At 43.0% G+C, this 17,248-nt stretch overlaps 1 long non-coding RNA gene across 1 annotated transcript in view; it reads left to right on the top strand.

Moving 5' to 3' along the window:
* The first annotated feature begins 2,760 nt into the window (after window positions 1-2,760).
* Window positions 2,761-17,248, top strand: part of LOC114612403 — a 111,717-nt gene continuing 97,229 nt past the window's right edge. The window contains exons 1-2 of the long non-coding RNA XR_003710006.1: window positions 2,761-2,909; window positions 3,328-3,446. This is a non-coding gene — a long non-coding RNA (uncharacterized LOC114612403). The remainder of the gene's footprint in view (window positions 2,910-3,327; window positions 3,447-17,248) is intronic.

The raw sequence follows: 17,248 nt of genomic DNA, 5'->3' as shown, positions 1-17,248 counted from the left end.
GAGGCTCAGGTAGATGACACACAGGTGCAAAGGGTCAAAGGGAGAGAGGGAAGGTATAATTAGATCAGGCAGAGCATAAACTGAGAAGAAAGGGGAAGTTAAGGGGTGTGACTGCAGTGCCAAGCCCAAAGAGCCTTCCCCAGGGCAATGAGAATCCTGCAGATGGTTTAAAGCTTAGCTTTCTTGCAGTCACCCCTGCCCACTGCACAGTCCACTGAAGTCTCATAGGCCATGTTTTGATCACTGGGTGGTTGTGTGCAGTTGTTCACTCGTGAGGTGGTTGTTGCAGAGTGGATGAGATCAAAAGGTGGCAAAGGGGTGGAGGTGGGGTCGCTGCTTGCTGAATCAGCTATCTTAGCAATGTTTGGAGGCACACTTGCTTTTTCTCTTAGGCGGCAGGACAGGAGTGATTGACAATCCAACTCTTATTAGGGTTAAAGCTCAATACATTGTGCTTTAATGGAGAGTGCACTGGCTTCTGGGTAAGAGACCCATGTTCATGACACTGATGGAGTTTAGAACACACTCCCTAAATGTGGGCACCTCGGCATGTGATAAAATGCTGGGGACAGCATACCATGACATGGAAGGCATCGTCCTTTCTCACCTTCCTTGATAATGATCCTAGAACCTACAAAGGTTTTTCTGGCCTTTCTCCCAGGCATATTATGGGATAGATTGTCAATCTTTACTGGAAAGAAAGAAGCTGAAGACACAGGGGTCTCAACAGGACAGAGTTTCCCCTACACTATTATCTTTATGTCACAGCTCCTGTCCCATCCTGATCTCCACCATTGTCCCCTCTTCTTCACACCAACACAGTAGAGTAGGTTTTAGGGTCTGGAGAGATGATCCAGGGGTTAAGAGTATATTGTTGTTTTAGAGGATGGGAATTTGATTCCCAGCCCCCATGTCAGGTGGTTCACAACCAACCTGTAACTCCAGCTCCTCTGATCTCTGAATTCATGCACCCAGACAAACATAATTTCAAAAGAACAATACAAATAATTATTTAAACAACACAGGTTTCTCTACTCCAGTGGACTTTGAATTCTGAAGATTCTCAGGTCACATGAATTCATATTACATAAATTGGGATGCTTTCTCTTGTTACTATTTGTTAAAGGGGCTTCACTCATGAACCTAGTGTGAGGGAACACTTTACTTCTTACAACACCCCAGCAGGAGCAACGTTTTTCATTTTGCTCATCTCCCAGAGTCCTCTTACTGCAGAGTAAGGACGCCCGATTTAGTATAATGCTCTCTCATCCTGCCCAGTCACTTGTGTAGAAGGAAGCGGTTCTGAGAGTAGCACCTTTTGCTAGCTTGCCTGGGAACCCGCTAGAAATGCAAATTATTGGGCCCCACCCAAGACCCAGTGGAAACTGTGGGTGGAACCCAGGCTTCTAGCTTTAAGGAGTCTTCCAAGAGACTCTGGCTAATGTTAAAGTTTGATGAGTATATTTAAGGGGGTAAACTTTAATAAAAAATATTGCTGAACCAAACAAAATTAATCTCAGATCTCCTCTCCAAAGTTCCGAGGAATCACCAGGAGAGGGCGGCCGCGGACCTGCCTTTTGCCTTCCCAAACTGCAGAGTCCAATGTGATGGTAAACAGCAGCCACAGCAAGTTCTATCCATCGCCCAAGTAAATGACAAATATATAAAAAGAGACTTCAAAAGGCAGTGGTATCAAAGCAGCAGTTAAAGAGAAGGAGAAATCCAAAGTCACAGCTGCATAGACGGAGGCTGCTTCAGCATCTAGGATTCGGAAGCATTTAGGGATGAATTTTTCTTTTCTTTTTTCCCCCTAGTATTTCTCCGAGTCCTTTTCCTTTGATATACATGAGCCTCTCGACTTTCCTTTGTTCTTTTTCCACGCGTCAGGTTTTCATAAAGTTTTTCTAGTTGATGAGCTTCCCCCCTGAAAAGACGTTAGATCCGCAGCACCAGCAGCTGCGGATTTGGATCTGCAATGCTCTGCAGCCTTAACCGGATTCACCGCGGAGTGCAAGCACGGAAGGTCCCTCCACCCGCTTCTTCCACAGGACCTTCTGCACTGAAAACATTTTGATCTCTGGTGTGGCCAGTGTGCCCTGCTCCTTTCTCCTCTACGCTGGAGCTGTCATTGTTTCAGGCCCAGTTCCTGCACCAGGGGACTTTTTATGAGAGCCAAGTCACAGTGAGGCCATATCTTGATAAGTCATGATGGGGCAGCGGGTGCGAGGAAGACTGAAGTGGACCTCCCTGTTTTCTCTCTGCCTGGCTTATATATCCGGTCTTTATAAGGAGGCACACCAAAGTCAGGAAATAGGGGCCCGGGTAAGGGGTACAGATGTCATGAAGGTTTGCATTTGTCTTAACTGTCCCCGGAACAAAATGTGAAACTCCTCAAAAGGAGGAGCCTGCTGCACCAGGCGTCTTACAGTGCATGTTCACGAAATGCAGCTTAGGGAATCCTAAGCAATTATAACCCGCACACTTCAGGCCAACACAAGTTAAAAGATTCTCCCTTCTGAAAAGTGTAATTAAAACAACAACAGCAACAGCAGCGAGGCTTCATTTGTTTAAATTTGTTTAAAAAATTTTAATTAAGTTTTTTTGACAGGACATTTATATCATTTTCTCTAAGGTTCAGGGAACATCGAGGAAGAAGAAACAGAAAGCATTCAGGACAGGAAGGTGAGGGGAGGGGCTGGGAAACGCTATCTTCAGGGCACAGGAATGCCATTGCAAAGGTGTTATCACAGTAGAGGAGGCTGCAAGCACCGGATCTGCACAACACCGCTCTTATCGACAGCCAACCAAGGACAGGAACAGGTTCCTGGTGACCTGCTGTCTCTGCCAATTCCTAGCTACTGGTGGATTCTGGGGAAGGGATAGTCATTGTCTTCAGTTGTGTACCCAAGGTGAGCCAACTAGGCTTCAGGGAATAGTTCTGCAGACACACAGATAGTCCTGGTTAAAATCAGTGGCTCACAAAACAAAACAACATACCATGAGCTGGTAGGGGACTTGTAGGGGGGAGGGGAAGAGAAAAGATGAGAGAGGTTAAGAAAGGCTGGAGGGGATGCAAGCAGTCAAATGAACTGTATACGTGTATGAAACTGCCAGGAAACAGATTCAGTTAATAGAAAGGTGGGGAGGAAGAAGAGAATGGGAGGAATATTTGCGAGTGGAAGGAGATTAACCAAAGAGTGCTGGGGTTTTTTCGTGGAGGGGTTGTAGTGGTAGAGATCTGAATATCTATACAACCCAGATAGGGAATGAAAAGCAAATCAAAATTTGGTGAACCAATCTTTTTTTTTAAATTGGCATTACTTACAGGAGTATGGTGAGCAGTTACTTACAGAAAGAAATCACTCAAAGAAAGCTGCATCACTAAAGCCCATCTCAGCATGGGAGCCAGCTCTGGAGAGCTGAGGACACTGCATGTGGCTCAACAGGTGAGGGAGTCTTCTTTTCAGGTGGCTCAGGTGATCTGAGCCTCTTCCAGGAAGCTCAGCTGGATTTTATTTTTTCTAGTTTGGCTGATCTCTGAGTCTGCAGGTCCTATATCTGGTTTTTCCAGGCAACTGGGCTTATCTGAGAGTGACTTTCAGTGTGTGTGTGTGTGTGTGTGTGTGTATTTGGGGTGGGAGGGCCCTAAGGGAGAGCCCTAGTGAATCTGGTCAGTCTCAGGAACTTCCTAAAGGTATTTTGAGTTTCTCACTTCCTGTCTTAATGACCTTCCATGCAGGATGGAATGGGTCAATCTAGAGGACATTTATAAGCAACAAAGAGGAAGGGGGAAGATGAGAGAGGTCAATGGGGATGAAAAAATATGCATATACACAAACATATACACAAATATACACACATTATGTGAAAATATCACAATGAAAACCACTTCTTTGTGTGCTAATAAAAATCAATCAAAAAACTTAAAAAATGATTATATATATATAATTGGGTGTTTTTTCTTTTTCAAGACTTCGTTTAATTATGTAGCCTGGCTTGGAATTGCCTTTTAGACCAGGCTGGCCTTACACTTCCTGGGTACTTGCTTTTTCATTCATTTTTAACATTAGCATATAAAGTAATGTGTTTCATTATCATTTTCAATTTAGACTTTCAGAGCATTTCCTGCTCTGGGGATGCCACAGTGGGAAAGGGTTTTGCCTGTCGACATAAGAAGAATAAGAAGACATATTTTATAGCTTAAAGGCTGTATGAGATTCCTTCTCAATTTATAGTGAGATCTTCACACATCTATTCTAAATGCAAGTTCAAATGGAAATGCTCCACGGCTCCCAGCCAGTGGAGGAAAGAGGAAAAGGAAGAATATAATAATTTAAGCCCAGTTCTATGCCGACAGATTCCAGGCAATAAGCACACAGGCAGCTTTACCTCTCAGGGCCAGGCTGCTTCCAGGTTGTAGGGGTGGATATTAAAATGAGAGTTTTCAAGTGCTGAGTGGTTATTTTGACTTTGGAATAAGAAGGCAGGAAATATTGACAGCACACTCAAGGAGGCTCCCTCCATAGCTGTCCTGATTTGTCAGTATGAGACAATCAGGCTCTTTCTTTTCGGTGGTTTGTCTACTGCTATGCTTTGTTTCATTTCTGCTGTTCCCATGCAATGGTCTAAAATTCTGAGACTGTCTGCAGGCAAGATGAAGATTCAGGGAAAATTGTGAGGGGGGATAAGAAAAGAGAGAGGGGAGCCCCTTATGGAGGCATTTGGTTGAAGCCTTCCACCAGGATCTGAGCAAGAATTCCAGCCTAAGACTGTTCGCTGTTCCCAGGCACACAGCTGAAAACTAGTAATCACACAAGAAACCCATCTACTTACAGGGAAAGGACCTGTGGTAACCTTCTTGGGCAACCTTATTTGTTTCTGGTTTCATCAGATTATATTTCCTTTGGAAGTACCTTTGTAGCTTCCTCTTGTATCAATCACTCTTACCAAAGGAAGAAGGGTGGGGATATCTTAGCACCTATATGAAATGTAACTTAGAGCCACCAACATGGTCTACACAGCTAATGCTAAGGGAACTAATGGCCTCCTCTTCCTTGAGGAGCCCATTCCTATACTTGGTATTGCTTACTTCACTCTATGCTCCCTTGGGAAGCATGTAAATCCACTTTGTACGTCAAACTTTATTCCAAGAGCCCCTCTTTTGTTGAATCCTCCTGTATAGCCCTGAATTAAAATATCTCTAATAAAATCCTTAACTTATTTCATAACCTGATTAGCCCTGAAATTATTTTCATCCTTACACCTATAAAACCAGGTCTGGCTTGAGTTGAGATCCTCAAGATATAGGAGAACTTTTCAGTCTGCTGATGGGAGCAGTGTGGAGAAATGTGTCTCCCTCCCCCCCCCCCCACTGTTGTCTCTTTCTTTCTTAAGTATCAGAGAATTATATCATTTTACTTTCATTTTGCCAGAGCTTCTGGAAACACCACGGCCAGCAGCATCCATCTCTGAGAGGCAAGAAGGCAGTTCAGGACTGCCTTCTTTGACAGGACTCAGTAGTCTGTGCTGGTCAAACTTCAGGTGTCTGACCTCAAGTGATTTATTTTAGGCATGTATTAGTACCCCACACTTTGGAAAAAAGTTTCCAGGTGATAATTAACTCAATCACATTTACATAACAAAGCATTAAATGTGACTACATTGAAACTCTTTGTAAAGTACAAGTGACATTGTCTATAAAAATAGGTTGTGCAGATTAACTGAGAGAACGTGCTCAAGTTAGGAGGCTGAGGGGAGGGTAGTGCCGTAGATTAACTGAGACAAACAAGGTCAAGATAAGGGTCTAGGAAAAAGGATTCGGTGTGACCTGGTCTCAACTGAAGCTAGACTTGGTTTTGTAGCTTTGAGGATGAAAATAATTTCAGGGCTAGTCAGGTTATGAAATAAGTTGAGGTAGTACAAAGGTCACCAGGATATCAACCATGAGTGCTTCCAGCCTTCTAGGTGGGAAAGAGCTTGTACATTTCTTTCTCTGAAGAGATATCCTGTGTGTTTAATATTTCTGGTTCCCCAAGTGCTTTTAAGTGAGCATAAGGATCTATATATCTCAAACACCATTTCACTCTCACTTTTAAGTGTTGAGGGTCAAGATATTTTCCTTCCATTTCAAGCCAATGAAATAACATCTTTCATAGTATGTACAAAATTGAGTACTGGCTAGCTGTAGCTAAGGGAGGAGGGCACTTTCAGGATAGAACTTCTACAATTGTATGTGCCTGTTGAGGGAACTATTTAAAATGTTGTCATGTACCTATTAACATCATGTTTCTGTTGTTTTGGTTAAGATTCTTTGTAGAATATTGCATTGAAGTGTTGGGAATGTGGCTTGGTTGGTAGGCTTCTTGCCTAAGAAGCAGGAAGCCCTAGATCTATAACCCTTGTGTGGTGGCACACATCGGTAATCCCACAATCCAGAAAGTAGACTTAGGAATATCAGAAGCTAAAGAGCATCCTTGACTGTACAAGGAGTTCAGCTTGGGCCAAAGACACTGTCAACGGAAGGAAAAGAAAGAAAGGAAGAAAAGAAGGAAGGAAGGGAAGAAGGAAAGAAGAAAAGAAGGAAGACAGGAATAAAAACCTCAAGATGAACCAGCCAGGGTTTAGAGAAAACCCATTCATTCTTTGCTCATTATCACAATAAATTCTCTTTGGAGAAGTGCTCCTGTCTGTTATTTTTCCTTTCAGACATGAGCCTTAATTTACTCACAGCTTCAGAGGGGCTCATTCTCTAACAGCAGGGAAGGCATAGTGGAGTTCATGGTAGCCTTGTTCACATCATGGTGGACTGGGAAGTAGACAGTATATGGAACTGGGGGCTAGACTATCGACTTTCAAAGGCTCTCCTCTAGTGAGCTACTTCTACCAGCCTGGCTCTACGTCTTTAAAGGGCCACAGACTGTCAAAGCAGTGCCTCTAGCTGCAGTAGTAGTGTTAAAAATATGAGCTCGGGGCAGACATTTCAGACTCACACAAAGACGATGCTTACCCTGACATGTGCTTTCCTCTATGAATATGCATAGCCTTGCTAATAAAATTTGAAGTCAGTAAAGAACTATAGTGCGTCTTACTTGTTGTAAGTCTCTTCCTACTCTTTTATCTTCAGGCTATGCTTGTTGGCTTGGATGCTCTGTGATGCAATCCCAATTGTATTGTTACAGTAGAAGCAGGCTAAGAAATACTTGATGAAAATACAAGCCCGAAGCTCGTGATACTTCTGCTGTGTCTGTGGCTTTAGCTTTTCACTGCTTGTCTTTCTGACTAGAAGTGAGATCTGCCCCTCACTAATCTCTCAGTCATTGAATGTCCTCTTGGTAATTAGGACACCATGCTGTTTGCTCATGATGTTGCTCCTACAGGCTTGTGCCACACCTTCTAACTGTCATAATCCCTATAGGACACTCTTTCTATTCTGGACTTCTTTCCCTGCTTGACATCTTATAGACTGGATGTCAAGGATCTTCATGCTCATGTCTCACAGTGGCTTCCTGGTCCTGACAAGGAAAGCCAGAAGAAACTGCTTCCTGTGAAAGAGCAGGCACAAGGAATGGTTACTTGGCATGCCAGTATGATGCATCAACTTGACTAGGTGCCCTAAAATCTGAGAATCATTATTTCCGGTTGTGCTAGGGAGGTGTTTCCAGAAGAAACTGGTATTCAGCTCACAGAGTGAGGAAAAGCATCCCTTTCTATGGAGGTAGGCATTGTTTAATCCTGCCAGGGTCTGAATACAACAAAAAGCCACAGGGAATGTGGCTTGGCTATCACATTCAGTTTTTCTTGTCCTTTGATATCAAAATTTCTAAACTTGGACCTATGCCCTTGAATTGGAAGCAGCCCACGATCTTCCCTAGTTCCAGCTTACTGTGAGTCTCCTTGGCATCTATAATGCTGTGAGCATATTCTTCATAAGAGCTTCTCTGAGCATGCTTCTGACACTCTGGAGAAATTTAATTTAAGATACTTGGGCTTAGACAATCTAGTCTTTCCAGTTGTCTCACCCAGATACTTCTACTTTGGTAATTGTTTCAAGTGTCTTAGGCCTTGAGATAAAAACACATGAATGAGTGTAGAATTTCAGGGGCTTACACTTTAGTTTGTGCTAGGATTCAGCACCATGTACTGTTCCTTCAGGTCAGTCAAGACCCTGAAACTTCCTCTTGGACCAAACCTTTAGCTCATACTCAAAATCTTGTGGAGAACTAAAGATTAGTGGGAGCTTCATGCTGAAAGTTGGTGTCAGTATGCAGTCAGCCTCTGGTGCTTTCCTTTTCTCTCATAAGGATATAAAGTCTCGCTGGGAGGACTGGATTCGTCCTTCACTCTGGGTCATACCCTCTGTCTTGGTGATTGAGTCCTTTGTTCCCTGTAGAGCCTGGGTCCTTCAGGAATTTCCTGATAACCTCTTCTTACCTGTCTCATAGTTATCCTGGGATTAGAGTTTGCTGCAGAATACTGGACACTGCTCGGTTTTCCCACACCCTCTCCATGCAAATTTGCCACTCTGCTTACTCTCTGTGCTCCCTGTCAGTGTTCCAGCTGCCCAGCAACCCTATTGGGAGCAGCTGGACTTTGCCACATTGACTTTCCCAAGTATCTACTCCTAGTGGAGACTTCAGCCAGAGGCCTGTGTGCTATCAGGGATCAGCAGTCTTTACATTCATATACCTCAAGAGAAACGATCTACGGACAAATGTGTTCTTATCATCATTCAGCTTAAAACCCTTCAAAGTCTTCTTGATGCCCTTGATGTTCTTCAGGAGAACATGTCTGAGCTTGTTTCTGAGTCTTTGGGAAACTCTAATTTGAGGTCCTTGGGCTCAGACACTCTAACTTGCCAGTGAGCTCGCTTAGATTACTTCTAGATTTTAATTGAATTTTTGTGTCCTAGGTCCTTGGTCTAAAATTCAATGTCTATTTGCAACTGTCCTTCTCCACCCTGTAGGAGAGAGAAGTTCCACACAATGGGTCAAACAGCTCAGTGCTGTCTCTGGTGTAAACTAGCTGTGAGGCCTCACTTTCTGAGCTTCTATTTCCTTGTCTGTGGAAAGGTCATTTTTCCTCAGAGTTACAGTGGGGATTAAATAAGCTAATGTGCCTCACACATTTAGGACATGACTTGGCACATAGCAGTCATCATGTAAATGTTACATGTTATTAGCTTTCAAGCTTGAGTCACCAGATGCAGAAGTTACCACGTATTCTATTCAGACTGCACTGCCAATGTTCCCCTGGAGCATCTTTTTTGTCGTATTTATATCTGTGCCCCGAGTTCTTCCCCAAGCAGGAGATACATTTCTTGCTCCTGAAGCTAGCCTGAGTTCTATCTGTCTCTCCTAACTTAGTAGGACTTCTCCTTGGGAGGAAGACCTCTTTCTCTGGTGATTTGGGTGACTCCTCTATCACACAGTCTTCTAATCTGTAGTTCCCACGTTGTTTCTCTTATACCATGGGTCTCTCATCAGAGGAAGCACAGACTCCCCAGACCTTGCATCTCTAGGCCTTTGCAGAAGGTAAAAAGCCAGAAATGGGTCTCACTCTTTGAAAAGTGACCCAGACATTACCTTCCTAGGCAACCACAGAAGCCAAGTTTGACCATCCTGTCCTGTCAGTCTTGACTGATTGAAACCACCAGTCACTGTGATCCAGACCCAGACCCTGTGTTGTGATGACTCATTATCAGGGCAGCACTTCTTAAAGCCTCATCTGAAATGTTGGAGATCTCTTTACTAGTATTGATGGTTACCCTGCTAAATCTCCTAGGAGAAAGACCTCTGTGCCTGTGGGAACTTTTGGAATGGATCAAGGTGGGAAGATCCATTCACTCTAAATGTGGACAGCAGCATCCCATGACCTGGAATTCCTGACTGAATAAGGAGAAGTAAGGTGAACATCGGAGTTCATCTCTCTGTTCCTTGACTATGGATGTACAGTGACCAACTGCCTACTCTCCCCAGGGCATGACTTTTTAGCCATGGTGGGCTAAACTAATCCTTAAATTGTGATATAAAATAAATCCCTAAGTTGTCTTTTCCAGGTATTTTGTCACAACAACAAGAGTAAGACACCCTCAGACTGCTTACCTCCCTCCCATTGGACGCACTAGGCTAACACTGCCTTGCAAAACTCAGGGAGAAGGTGCTTCATCTCCACACACACAGAAAGATTGCAAAAGGTTATTACACTCGCCTATTTCTGTGGGTGTGTATGTGTGCCATAGTGAGTGTGGAAGTCAGAGGACAGCTTGTGTGGGGTAAATTCTCTCTATCCACCATGTGGGTTTGTGGGATCAAACTCAGGTTGTCAGGTTTGTCAGCAAGTGCCTTCTCCCACAGAGCCATTTCATCATCCAATTCAAACATCTTTTTACAGCCATATGCGTGATCATGAGTGACATGTTCTCAGAAGAATTCCAAGAAGAAATCAGGTTGAAGAAGTCAAATATTAGAAAAATTGACTGAAGAAATTTCTGGTTATTCCTGTGTTACTCTTCTAGTTATTAACAGCAATTTGTACAGAGCAGTGCTGAATGCAATCCAAAGGCTTCATGTTCTGTATGTCTGGCAGCTGGCTCTGTCCATATCAATAGATTCTGTGAAATGATGCTACATGGAAGTCTTAATTGGTACTTGGGGACAATTTTCATAGATAGAGAAACATGCACCCTGATTTCTTTCCTTTGCTCTTTGAAGTGTCTTGTGATGGCTTCAGGTATCACAGTCATGATAGATCATGAATGGAATACCTACCTAGAATAGAATGAAAAGCAGAGAGAGGGTTAGGTTAGACCATAAAGTATTTACAGCAGCCTTGGCCTTTGCCAGGGATCTTTGTCAATTTTCTGTCTCATGCATTTCAACTGAGTCCAGCTGGTCTATGTGCCATTTGTTCTTGTCCCTGCAGGAGCACAAGAGGTGCTTCTAGATGAATATAGACCACATCTCAGAACCCAGCCTCAGTTCAACAGTCCTGCTAGTACTAGCCTCTGTTGACTTCAAAGTCTACACACACCCTGTCCTAGCCTCTGTGTACCTTTCTCGTCTCTCCTCCTCTTCTGGGATTTCTGACCCTTTTCTAGACTCTTTAGTTTCTTTTATCCTTCCTTTGGATTTGATACATTTTAATAGCATCAGACCCACTTCCTAAGTTGTACCATCTGTGATCTTACTATCAAAGCCTAAGTCTCTAATCTTGACTTGGTGATCTGTGCCTTTAACCTCCGGACACTCTAATTCACAGTGCCCATGAGAAGAAACCGCACTGAGGAGGTTAAGGGAAACTTGTATGGGGAGCTGTGGGATCTGGGTTTAAGAGATCTAAGGTAGCTATGCACTATCTCTCAGGCAGATAAGTTCTGCTCTCTGTGGTCCACCAGGGACTGCGTGGCCCTGAGAACCTACTATTGAAAGATGGCGCTTACTGATTTGTGAGAGAAAACATTTTGAAGTAGTCATAAAGAGGCCAACAGTTGAGGGAAAGCCACAGCCGCCTGGCCTTCCGCTCCATCAGCGTGGTTCCCAGCAGCTCAGTCTCCCCCTTGGGATATGTTCATTTCCCAGTGTTAACCTTAATCACCAGCCTAATTGTCGTTTCTTACAGATGATTATGGCTTTCTCTGATGAGATCAGATCCCATCAGGCCAAGGGTTTAGCCTCCTGCACCCTGTCGCTCCCCATGGGATGACCCCCATCTACAAAGGCTATAGATGCCTCATTAGACCTCAGAGAGGGGAACTTAGGGTTGAGTAACCTGTCTTGCTCAAAGTGGTTCCCCATCTGAGACTGTATTTTAATTAGCCTCCAATTCCATGCAAGTGTTTGACATCACACTCGAAGGGTGCAGATTTGCATACATGGCCTATACTTGGGGGTCCCGTTTTAAGCTGATATTTCTCAGTCTTGGTCTTTGGACAAAGGCCTAACAGCAGCAACAACCTCTCCTATCTTCTTGCACAAAGGTGTCACACATTGCTATTTTTTTCTTTTTGGTTTACATTTCCTAAAAGCTGCCTGTGTGATGGACAGACAGTACAGTGCGGGGGAAATGTGTGAAGCGGTAGCTAGTTACTAGATTACCCAAGCAAACCAGCAGGGCGATTTTATTGTCTTCAGCAGCCATGGTTCTTTGTCTCTGTGGCCTGTTCCTTTATTTGCCATGCAAGTCACACAAAAGCTGGAATAATAGTAGCTAGACTGAGAGTAGAAAGACTTCGGCCATTTGTGCGAAATCTCATTTGAACTCTGGGACTGGGGAAGGCTGGTTTTGCCCCCTTCCCTTTCTTTTTTAACTGCTGTTCAGCTTCTTGTGCTTAATGAGGCTTTTCCAAAAGCCAAACCAGCACACACACAAAGCATGAGTTCTGCCATTTAAGGAATTGCTTTCTAAATTCTTCATCAGAGTACAGTTGTACAATGAATGCCCGTTTAAGGATTTCTGTGCTTCAATCAATCCATGGCACCATTCGCAATCGAGTCAGACTGGGTGGTTTCCTTAGCACATCCACTGCTTAATATCCTCTTCCATTAACTGAGAAAACTATTGGATGAATTAACTTTCTGAGGCTAATAATTACTCAGTTAATTAAATACCTTTCTGGTCAGTGGTTCCTGGTTTGAGGACCGAATATCTTTGGAATAACCTTAATGTGAAGGCAGGACATGCTAAGTCTATCCACAGTCAAAATGAACAGAATAGCTTTTCTCTTTTCATCTGTGTAAAGATGCCGCTTCTGAGAGTGAAGGGAAGCCCTGCCATCAAAAAAGTAGCAAAATTGGGGTCTGGAGAGAAGTCTCTGTGAGTAATGTGCCTTACAAGCAATGAGGACCTGAGTTTAGATCTCCGGTACCCACGTAAAAATGTGATGTGCACGCCTTTAACCACAGTGCAGGGTGGGGAATGGAGACAAGGAGGTCATACTGTCTCAGTGGTCAGTCTAGTGGAGACACTGAGCTCCAGATTCAGTGAGAGATTTTGTTTCAAAAACTGAGGTGGTGAGCAATGGAGGAGGAGGCTCAGTGTGGATTTCTGGCTTCTACACATGCAGACCCCCACCCCCAATTATTTGTATAATGCATGGATGCAGGCACACATTCATGTATGTACACACACACACACACACACACACATGCACACATGCATGCACATACGTACTATTGCTACCTAAACTAGTGGCAGCTTTTGGGTGTATCTTTCACACAACAGATACTAAACAAACGTCTGCCATAATTAGAGTGGAGTCTCAATGCTTTTGGTTTGTTCTTTTTTGTTTGTTTATCTGTTTGTATTTTGAGATAGGATCCCTATCTGTAGCCAGGGCTAGTCTTGAACTCTCAGTTCTTTCTCAGCCTCATGGCTACTGAGGTTCTAGGTGTGTGCACTACACCTTTCCCTGAGGGCTTTGAAGTGTTATCTGAGGGTTCTTGGGACAAATGCTTTGGAAACTACTCTGTATGCTTTTCCCCATTATGCAGAGAAGTTCTGGGAGCATTTTGGGTGCTGGGCTAACAGATACTGAAGGGATACTAGAGACTGCACGAACTGATGATCTAACTAACAGAAATTTAGTCACATCAAGGACAAATTCTGGGTTCAAGGTCACATGAGCTGAAGAGGGCAGCGTAGGAACCATTTTTGCATTCACATCTTGCTTCTTTCCGGGTGATGTAGAAGTTGTTGTGAAGCAGAGAAAAGCTGGTATTGACAGAGTTGACTTTAGAGAATTGCTTAGAGTTGGGTTTGAGCTTTCAAGCGTGTCATCATACAGTGAGTGCTGGCTTGTCACCACACAGTGAGTGCTGGCTTGCAGTTAATCTTCATTCTTTTTCAAGCAAAAGGAACTGAAGAAGCTGAGAAGGCAGGAAGGTGATCCAACCTTTTCTGTGTTTCTCCCCTAGCGTGAGTTTCAAAAGACCACCTGACTTGTGTAGAAAGAATCCCTTGTGTAGTGTATGGAAGCATCACCTGTCAATAAAAAGCTGTTGGCCAATGAACTGAGTCAGGAAATAAAGGGTGGGAGTTCTGGTAAGGAGAGAGGAACTCTGGGATAGAGTCAGGTGCAGGAAGAGATTCACTCCAGTCTCTGAGGAGACAGACACATGAAACTGAGAAGAGGTAACCAGCCATGTGGCACTCATAGAGTAGAATAAACGGGTTAATTAAGTTCCGAGCTAGTTAAGGAACAAGCCCAAGCTTACGGCCTAGATATCTCTTCATAGATAATTAAGTCTCAAAGTTGTTATTTGGGGAACTGGTGTGCGGGTGAAAAAGCCCACAGTTACAAGCTCACCTTCTCCAAACGGAGACTGGAGTCCATAAGGGTCCTGACCTTACTTACACACAGGGTTTATTATAACTGACAAGCAGAGCTTACTGAGTCCCCAGCCTATCATCAGTGCTAGGTTACAGCCTTTGCCTCCAATCACATTGCTACTCACTGCCTATAAATATTTCAGTTTCCTTGTTTCTGAAGTCTTAATTTTTGAAGCATTCCATGTCACATTAAATTTTAATTATATACATTTTCCTCTTGTTATGTATCATTTGTTATGGCCTCCAACCTTGTGAGGATGGAGGAAACGATACCATTCTTTTTCTTTGTTGCAGCAGGAACAATGGCAAACGTTTCTAGGATAAACAGCCTCGGTCCCTGACTAGAAAATTTATGGCTTGAGAGCCAACCGGGGGTTTCATTGATAATGATGTGTCAGGATCTGTCCAAGAGCCATCCTTCTCTCCTTCGTATTCATAACTGTATCAAGCATTGTTTGAAGGCTCAGGACTTGAGACATTCCTCAGCTCCAAGAACATAAAGTAGATTCTGCAAAGCATAGGGTAAAGATTCTGAGGGACTGAACATAAGTCTTCCAAATGGCCTTTGTATGTATGTATGTATGTATGTATGTATGTATGTATGTATGTTTGTATGTATGTAGTATGTACGTATGTATGTATGCATGCATGTATGTATGTAGTATGTATGTATGTATGTATGCCTGCAAAGAGCTCCTGAAGCCAGAGGCTCCTGCTTAGGTTACAGGTAGTGAACAACATTCTGATACTTAAAAGGGTTTTGCCCAATAAGTAACAGCATTTAAACCATAGTCATAAGTCTGTAGAACTAATTTGATCTAAAATATATAGAAAATAAGATAGTTAAGAAAATCAATTACCGTGTTGGTTGGTTTTATGTCAACTTGCCACAAGCTAGAGTCATCAGAGAGCAGGGAGCCTCAATTGAGAGACAGTCTCCATAAGATTGGCTGTAGGGAAACCTGTAGGGCATTTTTTTAGCTAGAGATTGAGAGAGGAGGGCACAGCTCATTATGGGTGAGTCCACCCCTCAGCTAGTGGTCCTGAGTTTTATAAGAAAGCAGGCTGAGCAAGCCATGAGGAACAAGCCAGTAAGCAGCATTCTTCCATGGCCTCTGCATTAGCTCCTGCCTCCAGGTTTCTGCCCTCTTTTAAGTTCTTGTCCTGACTTCAGTGATGATAAAGTGTGATATAGAAGTATAAGCCAAATAAACCCTTTTCTTCCCGAATTGTTTTTGGTCATGGTGTTTCATGATAGCAATAGTAACCTGACTGTGACAACTACTTTTTCCCCCTGCTCCCAGGGAATAGAGTCTCACCATGTAGACCAGGCTGGCCTGGAACTTACAGAGATTTATCTTCCTCTGCCTCTGGAGTTCTGGGATCTGAGGCCTGTCTACCATCTGCATCTTAAATTATATGTTTTATTTATTTCTTTTTCTTCAAATGAAAAGTTTTCATGTTAATATTAAGCTCACATTTTTCATATTATTCATAAAAATTGACATGAAATTAGTGCTAGTTCTTCTTTTGAATTGCCAACCTTCAATTTACCCAGCATTTCCTTATAATTAATAGGGTATTTTGCTCTTTCCTTTATCCAGCAAATGTTTGCAATGAGAACCAATCAACCACTAGTTCTAAGTGAAATTCAATTCAGTTTTGTCAGTGTTCATACATACATATATAATTATTCCTAAGTCCATGAATGAAATAATTAACAGTCTGGCCTTTTTGATGACATCCTCCCCTTTAAATTCAGCTTTTTTTCTGCTCTATATTAACACCTCCACACCAACAATTTCATATGCATCTTTTTAATATATTTTTTTCCTTTTGACACAGGGTCTTACGTAGTCCAGGCTGGTTTCCAACTAGTTAAGTAACCAAGGATGACTTTGAACTTCTGATCCTCTTGATTTTGTTTCCTGAGTGCTGGGATTATAAGTGGTGCTACTACGTTCCAGTTACTCAATGCAGAGGCTGGAACTCCAGGCTTTGTGCATATTAGCTAACACACTACTGAGCTACCTGCTCAGTTCCTATATTCATCCTCCTGTTCTACAGACACAGAAATCCAGTTCTATATTTGGATACTTACATCTGTGTAGATTTTTAGGGATCTCACATTCCCATTGCAGATGGGCCTGTTCTTTCTTGTCTTCTTTTTCTTCTGCCCTGCCCCCAAGTCAGGGTCATGTAGCTTAGGGTGTCCTCAAATTTGATATATTGCCAGGGCTGTCCTTGAACTTCCGATCTTTCTGCTTCTGCCTCCCAAGCTCAGACTATAGGCATGTGTCGTCACATCTAGCTTGCCATTTGCCTTTTTAAATGACCGCTAACTACGAGCAACAATTTTTGCAATTCAATGTCTGAGATCTCTGGTGATAATGAAAACAACCTCTGCTGTTAGTAAAACTTACATCATATGTTCTAAAAGAAAAAAAATGTAACAGAGAGAAACTTAAATGCTCTAAGTCCAGAGTGAAGTGGCTATAGACCTTATTATAGACCATCCAGAGAACAAATATGATGTCTTTCAAAAATGAGTCCACCATCATGTTCAGTGGCATTTTGTCGTCCATTAACTTAAGACTACAGGTTCCATCTTCAGTTTTACTGCAGTACATTTTTTTCTCTCCCTAATTTCCAGTTTTAAGATAGCTCTTGGGATGGAGGTTGGCCTTATACTGTTGTCACTCATTTAAAAACATCTACTTCTGATGCATACACAGCTAAGTTGTATGATCCCAGAAGCAAATGTTCTTTCATTTTGCATGACATCCAGCCTGCCTTCCTTTCTTTCTTTCTTTCTTTCTTTCTTTCTTTCTTTCTTTCTTTCTTTCTTTCTTCCTTCCTTCCTTCCTTCCTTCCTTCCTTCCTTTCCTCCCTCCCTCCCTCCCTCCCTCCCTCCCTCCCTCCC

The sequence above is a fragment of the Grammomys surdaster genome, unplaced genomic scaffold (assembly GCF_004785775.1).
Source record: "Grammomys surdaster isolate TR1022 unplaced genomic scaffold, NIH_TR_1.0 126158, whole genome shotgun sequence".
Taxonomy (NCBI): domain Eukaryota; kingdom Metazoa; phylum Chordata; class Mammalia; order Rodentia; family Muridae; genus Grammomys; species Grammomys surdaster.
The sequence above is the reverse complement of the archived record's forward strand: the minus strand, read 5'-3'. Positions and strand labels throughout refer to the sequence as shown.